Raw genomic sequence first — 13,648 nt, forward strand, 5'->3', positions numbered from 1 at the left:
GTACCCTTGATGTTCGGGTTGCGAGCTTATCTGCTTTTGCCAAAATAGTAACTAATACCCACACTGATCTGTGTGACTGAGGTCCTATGCAAGCCTTATCTGTGTGCATTTTTCCCACTAGGCAGCCAGCTCCTCTTTTTCTTTTGGTTACTGGCTGTCTTCATCAGTTGTATGCACCTGTGCTGCCCTAAGCCTTTATCAATCGGGGTCTGCTGCATCCTGCTATTGCATCAGTCAGGGTTTGGTGAGTCTACCTTTCATATATAAGTCTTCAAACATAGGTTGGACAGCATCTGTTTGGGATAGTTTAGTAATTCCTGCATTGAGCAGAGGGTTGGACACAATCACACAGGAGGTCAATTCCAACTGTAATATTCTATAATTCTACTTACTTATTACTTATTGCAGTAAGAACGTCTAGTCTTCACCATTGTGTTCCTGATTTTTATACATCCACACTTTTCTCCATATCATCATCTATAAGGGGAGAGTCGGGTGGGCACCATACTGTATGTCAATCCCACCACTGTCAGCAGGTTCAGCCAACTTTAGCCTAATGTGTATTAGGTCCTTTTAATCTTATATAAAGTTAATACATATAACATATGCCTATGTCAGTAAATCAACTGAACTGGAGACCAAACATCTGTTTTTATTATTCTGTTTTTATTATGAACATCTATATATTTCCACAAAGCAGACAAACTGGTGTTTGCAGTCGCATTCTCACAGCCATATCCAACTTCATGTATCTTTGTGACAATAATATTTTTACTAACCAAATTGGAAAAAAATATATAATTTTAACTTCAAAGGAAAGATTGGATTGAATAATTTATATACACAACCACCTTCATGTAACTTTGTAACACAATGATTACAACTTTTTGCTAACCCATATAAATATAATAAAACAGTTATAAAAATGTAATAAAATGGGATTTAAATGAAATGTGGACATTTTGTTCAAATAGATAAATTGTGCTAAAAATGTTTGGATAGGTGGAAAATATTCTACACTATGAGATAGAAACATTAATCAAAATCATGGTTGGTTTGCAGTGAACTGACCGATAACAAAATGTTTCATAAACAACAATAAAATAAGATTGACTCATTGTTAAGGCCACTTTCACACATTCAGTGTTTGGTCAGTATTTTACATCAGTATTTGTAAGCCAAAACCAGGAGTGGGTGATAAATACAGAAGTGATGACGTGTTTCTATTATACCTTTCCTCTGATTGTTCCACTAATGGTTTTGGCTAACTGATGTAAAATACTGATCAAATACTGATAGTGTGACTGTAACCTTAATGGTCGTGTTTCATTGTCAAAATATATACATACATCCTCTTTTGGATATTAAATCTTGTACAGAAATATCAGTTTTTAGGGGCTGAACTAAATCCATGCAGGAACTGCAGTTGCGCATGAGCCTTTTAGGCTAGAGTTGTCAAAAAATGTTTTGGAGAGATTAAAAACAAGAGGTGCTCCCTGTGAAACACTGTTGACAACAGGTAAGGGTAAATCGGAGAGTTTGTTACTCACCTGATCAGGTTGTGCATGGCACAACTACATGAAGACTGATGTGCGGGGTCAGGCACGTGTCTCCCTGCAGCATAAGTATCACTGCAGCAAAAGTATTGTGACGATGCAGTTATTACAACGGCTGAGAATTAGCATCCACCTCCTCTCCTCTCTTCACACAGGTACAGTCTCTGCTACTGCTACAATCCCTGCTTGCTGTCATCTTGTGCAACATTTCCTTTAATGGTACAATCTCTGCTACTGCTACAATCCCTGCTTGCTACCATTTAGTGCAACATTTCCTTTAATGGTACAATCTCTGCTACTGCGAGAATCCTTTCTTGCTGTCATCTAGTGCAACATTTCCTTTAATGGTACAATATCGCGTGCGGGGTCAGGCACGTGTCTCCCTGCAGCATAAGCATCACTGCAGCAAAAGTATCTTGAAGATGCAGTTATTACAACGGCAGAAGTCAGGACTCCACACTACATATCTGTCTCTTTTGGGTATGTCTGCTAAGTAAGCACTTCCTATTACTTGAATCCAGCTTTTCTATTAACCCTCCTACTCCTTCACCATGTTTACATATGCCCTCAGTGTTTGCTCCATTAATCCTCACTCTCCTTCGCTATCCCCAAACCCCAGCACCTTCTAACCAAATAATCATCTCCCCTTCCCTATTTTTTCCACACCTGACCTCCTCTGCTGAACTGCTCCTCAACCTCAAATCTGTCCTAATGAAACCTAAAACAAACTGCCCATTCTCCTTCTCCCATCCGCTCTCCCTTTCTCTGCTTCTCCTCACTGCTGGGACATATCTCCCAATCCTGGACCCCCACAGCTCATAACCCCCATTACTACCCCTTCCTACCGCACCCTATCTAATAAAAACTCTTGCAATCTTTACAACTTAAAACCTGTGCCATTGACACCCAACCCCCTGCTCACTCTCTCTGGAGCACTTTGGAATGCCTGCTCCATCTGCAAAAAGCTTCATGTGATTCATGACCTCTTTCTCTCTCGCAATCTTGCCTTTCTCGGCCTCACAGAAACCTGGCTGACACCCTCTGACACCACCTCCCTTGCTGCGCTGTGTTACGGCGGCCTCCACTTCACCAACACTCCTCGCTCTGGCAACAGACACGGTGGAGGAGTGGGTCTTCTCCTTTCTTCCAAATGCACCTTTAACCCAATCTCACCGCTTCCCTCCCTAATACTCCCCTCTTTTGAAGTCCACTCTGTCCGCATCTACTCTCCCCCAACCTCCAAGTGGCTATCATATACCGATCTCCAGGCCCGATCACTGCCTTCATTGATCAATTCTCTACCTGGCTTCTTCATTTTCTTTCAGCTGACATCCCCACTATCATCATGGGTTACTTCAACATCCCACTGATACCCTTCAGTCAGCAGCCTCCAAACTCCTGTCCCTTACTTCATCCTTTGGACTTAATCAGTGGTCCTCCTCAGCCACCCACACAGACAGACATACATTAGACCTGGTCTTCACCCGCCTCTGCTCTCTTTCTCTCAGGATCATGTCAGTGCCGGCGGACTACCGCGGCTGAACAGGGAAACTCACCCAGACTACAGGAGGACCCGGAGTCCGATACTGCAGGGAAAGTTCAGACTACAGGACCTGTGACACTGAAAGTAGTTAGCAGTACAAGGACCTACGATCATGTGACCACAGGGGGTGTTGCTAAGCGTCCTGCTGCAGGAGAGGGCTGTAGGGTTTTATTACAGGAATCCTGGAGTAAAGGCTAGAGAAACTCAGGTCAGACAAACGGGGATCATACACGGAGAGGGCGGCGCGGTACCAGAGGGACAAGCAGAAAATAGTCAAAATGTAAGCAATGAATCATACACAGAGATAGCAACGCAGTACAAGGGAGGCAGTCAGAGAGTAGTCAGGTCCAAGGCAAAAGAGTCATACATGGAGATAGCAGAGCAGTACAAAAGGAACAGGCAGAACTCGCAACAGGGACAGAACTGGATCAAAGCCAAGCAAGCATAAAGTATCACAGTCACAAAGCACAGTAGGGTCACACACTCGGCCAAGGGTCCGAGTATAAGCCACAAGGAGTGAGCCCACAATGAGGCTATAAAAAGCCTCCCAGAATCTCAGAGTGAGGCTGTCCAGATTAACCTCTAAACTACCTGATCCCATGAACTCAGCAGATCATGACACTTTCTAACTTCACCACCTCCCCTCTCCCTCTATCTGATCACCATCTACTCACTTTCTCATTCCTGTCCTCCTTTCCTGGCACCCGTGTCCAGCAACATGCGCACCCACACAGAAACCTTGCACACCTAGACACCCACGCGCTCTCTGACTCTATTCTTCCACTGGCATCCATATCCTCACTTCAAGACACAGACAGTGCCACTGCTTTCTACAATGCCACTCTCGCATCAGCTATTGACACGGTCGCCCCTCTCGTTCATGGCAGAATGCAAGGTACCAACAGACAACCCTGTCACAATAACACCACTATAAAGCTCCATCAAGTGTTCAAGGCTGCAGAGAGGCGTTGAAAGACAACAAATTCGCAAGATGACTTTACTGCATTCAAGCAGGCAACACTCACTTTCAAATCTGCCCTCACCTCTGCTAAACAGGCCTACTTCACAACCCTCATATCTTCCCTATCCTACAATCCCAAACAGTTATTAAAAACTTTCAACTCCCTTCTCCGCCCACCACTGCCCCCTCCAACCTCCCTCATCTCTGCTGAGGACTTTGCTACACATTTCAAAAATAAGATCCACCAAACAAGGCAAGTCTTCATTGTTCAACCACCACAACCCCTTTGTATACCAGACCAATGCCCAAACCCCATAATCTCCTTCTCCAACATCACTGAAGGGGAGCTTAATCGCCTCTTCTCCAAATTGCACCTCCCAACCTGTGCACTTGACCCCATCCCATCCCTAATTCACCTCTTCAACCTATTGCTAACGTCCGGTACCTTCCGTTCTGCTTTTAAGCATGCCACAATCACGCCTATTCTTAAAAAGTCAACCCTCGACCCAACCGCTATGTCCAGCTATCTCCCAATATCATTGCTCCCATTCGCTTCCAAACTCCTGGAGCTGCACATCCATGCTGAACTTTCCTCCCACCTCTCATCTAACTTGCTCTTTGACAATCTACAATCTGGTTTCCGTCCCCATCACTCCACTGAGACAGCCCTGACCAAAATTACTAACGACTTACTTACAGCCAAAGCAAACGGACAATACTCTACACTCCTGCTTCTAGACCTGTCCTCTGCATTCGACACAGTTGACCACTGCCTCCTACTACAGATCCTCTCCTCCTTTGGCATCAAAGACCTTGCCCTATACTGGATCTCCTCATACCTTTCAAACCGCACATTCAGCCTCTCCCACTCCCACACTACCTCCTCATCCCACCCTCTCTCTGTTGGAGTCCCACAATGGTCTGTTCTAGGACCCCTACTCTTCTCAATTTATACCCTTAGCCTGGGTCAACTCATAAAGTCCCATGTATTCCAGTACCACCTTTATGCTGATGACACTCAGATCTACCTCTCTGGCCCAGACATCACCTCTCTTCTGTCCAGAATCCCAGAGTGTCTATCAGCCATATCCTCCTTCTCCTCTTGCTTCCTCAAGCTCAATGTGGACAAATCTGAACTCATAATTTTTTCTCCATCTCACAGATATTCCTTACCTGACCTATCTGTCACAATTAATGACATCACGCTTTCCCCAGTATCGGAAGTCCGCTGCCTCTTAGTAACCTTTGACTCAGCCCTGTCCTTCAAACCACACATCCAAGCTCCTTCTACCTCCTGTCACCTCCAGCTCAAAAATATTTCCAGAATCCATCCTTTCCTCAACCCTCAATCTACTAAAATGCTTGTGCATCTCCCGCCTCGACTACTGAAACATGCTTTTCTGTGGTCTGCCTGCTAACACCCTCGCACCTCTCCAGTCCATCCTTAACACTGCTGCCCAACTAATCCATCTCTCTCCTCGCTACTTCTTGGCTTCGCCCCTCTGCAAATCTCTTCACTGTCTTCCATTCCCTCAGCGTATCCAGTTCAAATTACTAATATTGACCTACAAGGCCATGTATAACCTGTCTCCCCCATATGTCTCTGAACTAATCTCCCGATACCTTCCCTCACGTAATCTCCGGTCATCCCAAGACCTCCTTCTCTCCTCCACACTTATTCGCTCCTCACCCAACCACCTCCAAGAATTCTCCCGAATAGCCCCCATCCTCTGGAATTCTTTGCCCCAACAAGTCCGACTATCAACCACATTCGGATCCTTCAGACGGAACCTGGAAACCCACCTCTTCAAGAAAGCCTGCAATGACACCACTACCTCCTCACCACTACTGGAGGTATCACCTCAACCAACACCTGAACTGCTGCAACCCCCTACCTACTGTCTCCTTCCCCACCATCCTGTAGCATGTAAGCTTGAAAGGGCAGGGTCCTCTCCCCTCTGTATCAGTCTGTCATTGAAAGTTTGTTTACTGTAAGTGATATCTGTAATTTGTATGTAACCCCTTCTTATGTACAGCACCATGGAATCAATGGTGCTATATAAATTAATAATGTATAAACCAATTGTGGCTGTTGCTCTGGCCAAATAACGAGAGGACATAACAAGTAGAGATGAGCGAGCTTGTTCGGAAAACGTTCGTCAGTTTTACATTCGGCACAAAGGTAGCTAAGTCGGATTCCTGAGCTTTTTTCCTAAAAATCAGTGAAAGTCAGCCAAATTTTGGTAAATGACTGATTTCACTAAGAGCTCTAGAAGACATTAGTGTTTCTGGCAGTAGCATGAGCCGTAAAACGTCTCACACATGTGCACGCTGATGACACATTCCTGTGTCATCAGTGTGAAACATACCATTGCTTGGGAGTCAGCGGTACTGTTCACGCTGTTCCCTGGTGCTAGATGATGAAGTGAAGAAAGCTCACATCCCTGTCCTCTGCTAGTGCGATGAATAGCGCTAGCAGGGGACAATGTTGAGAGTTGTATTTAACTGTTAACAGTGAGAGCAGGTGCCGGCTGATGGGAGTATTCATCAGCCACTGCCTGCGCTATAAATACATTTTTTTTTAAATGACGTGGGGTTTCCCTGTATTTTTGATAACCAGCCAGGCAAAACAGCTTCAGCAAGGCTTGCTATAAAGAATAGTGGGGTCCCCGTGCTATATTTTTTAATTATTTAAATAAATTATTTAAAAAAACAGCATGGGGTTCAATCCATTTTTGACAACCAGCTAAGCTAAAGCAGACCGCTGGGGGGCTGGTATTCTCAGGATGGTAAAGGGCCATGGATATTGATCCCCCAGCCTAAAAATAGCAGCCTGAATCCACCCCAGAAAAGGTACATCTATTAGATGCGCCAATTCTGGCATTTTTACCAGATCTAATCACTTACCCTGTGGCAGTGGCAAGTGAGGTTCATATTTGGGGGTTGATGTCACCTTTGTATAATAAAATCTCTCCAATCAAACATTCTTAATCGTAGTGAATAAATATGCTAATAGGACCCAAAGACGTGTTGTAGAAACGACTCACTAAATAAGTAATTTAACAAGAGAAAAACTGAGTCAAAACTACATATAAAATATATAATTTTATTAGGTACAAGAAACATAATGGAACAGACACAATAATAATAGCAAGATAAAAAGGGTAGAGGATGAGGGCAGTTCAGAGACCAATAAACCCAGAGATGAAGTTGTCCGGTAGAATCCTATGGGATAGATAAATAAATAATGGCAAATATAAAAAATATAAATAGAAAAATGTCTCAAAATATAGCCATAGTTGTAATGAGTAGAGAGCACCAGCCAGCTGTCCCAAATGCACGTTTCGCAAATGGTTTGCTTCCTCAGGGGTCGTTTTTTGGTCTCTGAACTGCCCTCATCCTTTACCGTTTTCATCTTACTATTTTGAATGTGTCTGTTCCACTATGTGTATTTTTGTATCTAATAAAATTATTTATTTTATATGTAGTTTTGACTGTCTAAATTTTTGGGTCATGGTTAACGCAAATATATATAACTTTCTTTGACTTGCCCATCACTTGATGAGTCTGTTTGCATTTGCGGTTATATCTTGTGGAGGTGGTCTGCTTCAACTCGCCACTGTGCAAAAACTGTGGCCGTTCCACCAACCCATACTGCATCTTTGACCATTCATTCACACCACCCTTACATAGACTCCTATTTTGGAGATTACCCTTTATGCAATATATGCAGGAGTAGTCTGTTATGATTCTATGTGCATGAATGTCTCCTTTTCCCATTATTTATTTAACCATCCCATAGGGTTCTACTGGCCATCTTCATCACTGGGTTTTTTGGTCACTGAACTGCCCTCATTCTTTACCCTTTTCTTTTACCCCTTACTATTTTTAATGTATCTGTTCTACTATGTGTCTTTTTGTACCTGTTAGGCATCAGATTCCTGCAGCTGCACAGCAGGAATCCAGAGCCATACATCCAGCGGTCTCCCATTCCTTTCCGACCACTCAGGGACCTGCACAGCAATCTCAGTGATCCAGGCGCCCTGCTCATACCAGCTCTCTGGGTCTGGATGCTGCTGCCACCTCTGCACAAGCAATGGTAGCGCAACCTGCTTTGCAGGAAACCACTCCAGAGGCTAAGTCCTCTCGCCGCGCTACTGGGCATGCCCACGAGACAATCTCCCAGTGGAGATCGGGGGTCACGTGCTCAGGTCCTTGTCCTTATCTGATTGGCCCATCTTAGAGGTCTGGAAGGTCCCGGAAGCGCATGGCTATAAAAGGTCCGCATGGCCGCTAGCCCATGCGCTAGTATAGACTATACTTGTTATGTGTGAATGGTGACGGATGTATGATTCTGGTGACTGACTCATTTGAAACCCCTTCCCTCTGATATTACACATGTGGATAGGGAACTAGAGAGATAGTCAGCGCCAGTCAGTGGCAAGCTTTAGGCCACAGTGCATACCGCACCTCTGTACTAGCGTCCGATGGTGTCACGCCTCACGGCACTATCGTATAGCGGCAGTAGTTACCGCCGCGTTGCAGTTAGCAGCACTTACCGGACACTGCACGCACGGTAGGTCAAGAAGGACACCGACCTCTGTCTTGGGCCATGTCCTGTGACCATATACCGTGTGTGCATGCCAGCTGAGACCTGTGACACTAACAGGCTCGGTGTTTATGCTTTAGGGCCTCTGTGAGTACAACAGAGTCCGCTCTGTGCACCCCGGGTGACGTTTAACCCGAGCGCAGTATACAGCCATATAGCGAGTCCGCCATCACTCAGCAGCGGTTGTTACACCTACTGCACGGTGGACCCCGGGCGGCGAAGCACTTCCTATTATTTATATTTAGTGCGTTTCGCCGTCCCTAACATTATACTAGCGCCAGGGTCTGGCTAGTAATGGCGGACCTGCAGCAGCTGCAGCGGTACACTCGGCAGTTGGAGAGCAGGTTGGCGGCTATCGAGAGCTCCACCTCAGCTGTGAATGCTACGGTAGCCACTGCTCAGGCAGTCACAGAGGCTGTCTCACGCGTGCCCACACTCACGCCCATGCCGACAATATCTCGCCTCCCGCTCCCCGACAAGTTTTTGGGTGACAGCGCCACCTGTAGGGGATTCGTGAGTCAGTGCTCTATCCAGCTTGAGTTACTGGCTGCACGGTTCCCTACAGAGCGGGCTAAGGTGGGGTTTATTGTTTCTTTTTTATCTGGCAGGGCATTAGAGTGGGCTACGCCATTGTGGGAGCGTGATGATCCCATGGTTCAGGGGGCTGCTCAGTTCCTCGCGGCTCTGAAGCAGGTATTTTTGGGACCACGGATCACGCACGACACCTCTCTCCAATTATTCACCCTAACACAGGGGTCTCTCTCGGTCAGCCATTATACCGTCCGATTCTGGACATTGGCTTCCGAACTAGAGTGGCCCGATAAAGCACTCATCCCTGTGTTTTGGAGAGGGTTAGCAGAGCATGTCAAAGATGCAACCAGAGCGGTCCCCACAAGTCTGGAGGAAGTGACTGCCATCTCCACCCGCATTGATCTCCGGTTTACGTAGCACGGGCTGGAACGTGCGCAATCCAGACGAAGGGTTAACTTGGCTCCCACCTTCACTGAGCCGCTAAGATCTTCCACTCAGGAGCTTACATCCTCCGAACCTATGAAGGTGTCTCACGCCGGCTCCATGCCACGTCCGGTGCGAAGCTCCGCACGTTGTTACCAGTGCCGACAGTTTGGTCACTCGGCTAGCACGTGTCCTCTGCGGTCGGAGAGATGACCACGTCCAGTGGTATAAGGTGGTGGTCAGACAAATATGAACCCCTTTTCTCCCAAACCGGTATTCCAAGGAACATTAGATAGTGGGGCCTCCACCTGGGAGGTAGAGGTTAGCGTGGATTCCGGGGCTGATGGGAACTTTATGTCCTCGACCTTCACCCAAAAACACGCTCTTCCACTGGTGTTACTGCCCCAACCTCTGACCATCAGGGTGGTTAATGGTGCACCTTTACAGTCTCAGGTGACCCACCAGACAGCCCCACTCAGGCTCTCAATCTCACCCTCTCATCATGAGATTCTGTCCTTGCTCATTTTGCCAGATGGCATCGACCAGGTGCTTCTCGGAGTTCCCTGGCTCCGTTGTCACTCCCCTCATATTGATTGAGCTTCGGGGAATATACTGGGTTGGAGCAAGGACTGTGAGGGAAGGTGCCTGAAGTGCAGTGTTCAGGTAGCTTCCACAGAAGTGCCCGCGGATCTCTCCGCGCTTCCTAAACCTTACCACCAGTACGCGGATGTCTTCTCTAAAAAATCTGCGGAGACGCTCCCGCCGCACCGTCCTTACAATAGCCCGATAGATCTTCTGCCAGGCACGGAACCTCCTAGAGGCTGTGTGTATCCGCTGTCACTCCCTGAGACAGAGGCTATGTCTCAATATATCCGGGAGAACCTGGCCAGAGGTTTTATCAGAAAGTCGGTGTCGCCGGCTGGTGTAGGGTTCTTCTTCGTGCAGAAGAAGAGCGGAAAGTTACGTTCCTGCATTGACTACAGAGGTCTCAACTCCATTACAGTTAAAAACAAATATACTCTCCCGTTGATCTCTGAGCTATTTGACAGGTTGCAAGGGGCCCGGTTATTTACGAAATTAGATCTACGGGGGGCGTACAACCTGATCCGCATTCGTGAAGGAGACGAGTGGAAGACAGCCTTTAATACCAGTGATGGCCACTATGAATATCTGGTCATGCCCTTCGGCCTTTGTAATGCGCCTGCTGTCTTCCAGGATTTCTTCAACGACGTCTTCCGCGATATGCTCTCCACCTCGATGGTTATCTATCTGGATGACATCCTCATCTTCTCGCCAGATTTGACCTCCCATCGGAGAGACATCTTCAGGGTCTTTGACCGTCTGCCGGCGAACTCTCTTTTCGCCAAGCTGGAGAAGTGCCAGTTTGAGCAGGAGTCCTTGCCGTTCCTGGGCTACATCATCTCGGCCCAGAGGTTGGCTATGGATCCGGCCAAACTGCAAGCGGTAATGGACTGGCAGGAACCACACTCACTCAAAGTGGTGCAGCGCTTCCTAGGGTTTGCCAACTATTACCGCCAGTTCATACCTCACTTCTCCACACTGGTAGCTCCTTTGGTTGCTCTCACAAAGAAAGGGGCTAATCCTAACGCTTGGTCTGAAAAGGTCTCCAAGGCCTTCTCGTCTCTAAAATCCCATTTTGCTGGCGCTCCCATCTTACACCGTCCCGATGTGGATAAACTGTTTATCCTGGAGGTGGATGCCTCTTCCGTCGGTGCAGGAGCAGTTCTTTTTACCAGAAGGATGCTCAAGGTCGGAAGCATCCCTGCTTCTTCTTCTCTAAGACCTTCTCACCGGCGGAGAATTACTCCATCGGGGACAGGGAGCTGCTAGCAATGAAGTTGGCCTTTTCTGAGTGGAAACTTCTCCTGGAGGGAGCCCGGTTTCCCTTCCAGGTGTATACGGACCATAAAAATCTGGTCTATTTACAAACGGCCCAGCACTTGTACTCTCGTCAAGCTAGGTGGTCGCTCTTCTTCTCCCGCTTCCGCTTCACCTTGCATTATCTCTCTGGAGAGAAGAACGTCCGTGCGGATGCTCTCTCGCGCTTGGTGGTCTCAGCAGAGGAAGGGGAGGCTGAGCCACAGTTAATCCTCCCTCCAGAGAGCTTTACAACCGTGGCTCCAGTTGCTTTCGAGTCAGTGCCACCGGGCAAGACCTTTGTGCCTCCTCAGCTACGACCGGAGGTTCTCGCCTGGGCGCACGCATCCAGGGTGGGTGGTCACTTTGGCAATAAACAGACCAAAGAACTCCTGGCAAGGTCGTATTGGTGGCCGCACATGGCTCGAGACACTAAGGAATACATACAAGCATGCGTCTCATGTGTACGGAACAGGTCCTCTAGACAGAGGCCGGCTGGGTTATTGTACCCCTTGCCAGTGGCAGATAGGCCTTGGGAGATGGTTGGCATGGATTTTGTGGTTGGTCTACCAAGGTCTGGTGGCAGTACAGTCATCTGGGTGGTCACCGACCATTTTTCTAAAATGGTGCATCTGGTGCCACTATCACGGTTGCCTTCCACTCATGGTCTTGCCACACTATTCATAAAACATGTATTCCATCTGCATGGCATGCCGGACAAAATTGTCAGTGATCGAGGTCCCCAGTTCGCGTCCCGGTTTTGGAGGGAGCTCTGCAGCCTACTCAGCATTGAGCTAAACCTGTCCTCCGCTTACCATCCTGAGACGAACGACTTGGTTGAGAGCCAACCAAACCTTGGTCACGTACCAGCGGCATTTCGTCTCTGCCAGGCAGGATGACTGGGCATCCTTGCTACCATGGGCTGAATTTGCCCTGAATAATGCAGTGGCTGATTCCACTGGTCAGACGCCGTTCCTTCTAAATTACGGCCAGCATCTGCGTGTCCCTGTCCCGATGCTAGTGTCCTCCGCTGACTCCAGGGTGGCAGACTGGGCAGTGGAGGCTCGCGACATTTGGGATCGCACTCAGGATGCTATTCGTGCCTCTAAAGAAAGAATGAGGGCATCCGCCGACACACATCAGCGACCTGCTCCAACCTTTTCCCCCAGCGACTTGGTGTGGCTCTTTGCTCGAAACATCAAGCTGCGGGCCAAGTCCTCCAAGTTTGCGCCGCAATACATCGGACCTTTTAAGGTTCTCGAGCGAATCAGCTCGGTGGTCTAAAGCCTGGCTCTTCCTCCACATTTAGCCATTTCTGACGTTTTCCATGTGTCCCTTCTCAAACCTGTTCACATGGCCCGGTTCTCTGAGTCATCTGCCGGGTCATCAGACTTGTCTTCGGACGAGTTTGAAGTTAACGCTATTGTGGGACGCAGGATTGTGCGAGGCAAAAAGTTTTATTTGGTGGACTGGAAGGGTCATGGTCCAGAGGCCCAGACCTGGGAGCCAGAGGAGAACGTCCACACTCCGCTCCTGATCGCAGCCTTTGAGCATAGCGAGGCACAGAGGGGGGGCAATGTTAGATGTCGGATTCCCGCAGCTGCACAGCAGGAATCCAGAGCCATACATCCAGCGGTCTCCCATTCCTTTCCAACCACTCAGGGACCTGCACAGCAATCTCGGCGATCAAGGCGCCCTACTCACACCAGCTCTCTGGGTCTGGATGTTGCTGCCACCTCTGGACCAGCAATGATAGCGCTATCTGCTTTGCAGGAAACCACTCCAGAGGCTAAGTCCTCTCACCGCGCTACTGGGCATGCCCACGAGACGATCTCCCAGTGGAGATCGGGGGTCACGTGCTCAGGTCCTTGTCCTTATCTGATTGGCCCATCTCAGAGGTCTGGAAGGTCCCGGAAGCGCATGGCTATAAAAGACCCGCATGGCCGCTCGCCCATGCACTAGTATAGACTATACTTGCTATGTGTGAATGGTGACGGATAGAGTTGAGCGACTTTTGGCTTTTTAGGGTCGCGTTTCGTTTCGTGAAACCCAACTTTTCCAAAAGTCGGGTCGAGCAAGATCGTCCGATTATAGGGAAAAGTCGGGGTCGTCCCGAAACACGAAACCCAATGTAAGTCAATGGGGAA

General features: G+C 47.9%; 1 protein-coding gene across 1 annotated transcript in view; it reads left to right on the top strand.

Annotated features, from left to right (window-relative positions):
• Window positions 1–150: 150 nt before the first annotated feature.
• The window catches only part of LOC141052040 (cytochrome P450 2G1-like), an 89,460-nt gene continuing 75,962 nt past the window's right edge, over window positions 151–13,648 (top strand). Inside the window, exon 1 of the mRNA XM_073549220.1 lies at window positions 151–244. The gene's annotated coding sequence lies outside the window, so the exon portion shown is untranslated. The remainder of the gene's footprint in view (window positions 245–13,648) is intronic.

This window comes from Dendrobates tinctorius, unplaced genomic scaffold (genome assembly GCF_039654945.1).
Source record: "Dendrobates tinctorius isolate UK_male_01 unplaced genomic scaffold, ASM3965494v1 ptg000158l, whole genome shotgun sequence".
Taxonomy (NCBI): Eukaryota; Metazoa; Chordata; class Amphibia; order Anura; family Dendrobatidae; genus Dendrobates; species Dendrobates tinctorius.